At 32.6% G+C, this 907-nt stretch overlaps 1 protein-coding gene across 1 annotated transcript in view; it reads left to right on the top strand.

Annotated features, from left to right (window-relative positions):
- Positions 1–907, top strand: part of LOC119588128 (secretin receptor-like) — a gene marked incomplete in the record, with an annotated part of 160,037 nt that overhangs the window by 6,390 nt on the left and 152,740 nt on the right.

Here is a 907-nt window from a genome sequence, read left to right as displayed (position 1 = left end):
CGATCCACGTCATTCACTAGATTGAAAAAATAGAGAGCGAGCGAAGGTAATTTTGAAAGAACAACAGAAATACCTGAATAATCACACACTCACACACACAATAAAACTGATGATCACGCCCATTCAGCAAGTTAGATTTACAAAGCATGTGTATAGTCCCTCCCTTTCCAAGTTGACCACTGATGCAAATGTGCTCATACGAACCGCCAGCTTCGACTCTCGTGTCCGAAACACTGCTTGTGCGAATAGCGGATATGTGTTCTGATAAAATATTCGAAACCCGTTTCACATTTGACTAGTGAAATTAGCGAAATTAGCATTGCCTTAAATAATGTTCTCTACTCATTGCATACTGGTGATGTCTAAATCATTCTCTTGTTTATATGACACTGCCTGTCATTTTAATATTTTATATCAACATCAGCAAAAGTACACATGATAAATAAATTTTTTAAAGCCCTTCGACAGTCACTATTTACTTCAAGATGTCTATGAACAGATAGAAATTAAAATGACAGAATTATTGTACATATAGGATACGAAGTGTTGATCGAATGAAGGTATATATAAATAATGTAAATAGTATATGATTCAACACAGGTATTACGATTCGTTAACTGTATAACTTTAAAGTTTATCCTCTCTGTTAAGTTTCTCAGATATGACGAAGAATTGATATTGTCGAAGAAGCTCTTAGAAAGAATTTTACACAGCACCTAAGGTTTATAAAGATATCAGTAATTTCAGCAAAATAGATTAAGATTTTTTTTCTTTTCATATCTGAAGGAACATTGGGAAATTTATAATAATTCGGTGGATTTTCTTTGCAAGATTAAAAGGGGTTTATATGTTTAAGAAGATTGTAATAGATTATATGATGGAGAAAAGCTTTTATATAGGCAAATGT

The sequence above is a fragment of the Penaeus monodon genome, chromosome 23 (genome assembly GCF_015228065.2).
Source record: "Penaeus monodon isolate SGIC_2016 chromosome 23, NSTDA_Pmon_1, whole genome shotgun sequence".
In the NCBI taxonomy this organism is placed as follows: Eukaryota; Metazoa; Arthropoda; class Malacostraca; order Decapoda; family Penaeidae; genus Penaeus; species Penaeus monodon.
This window is presented reverse-complemented; position numbering and strand designations above follow the sequence as displayed.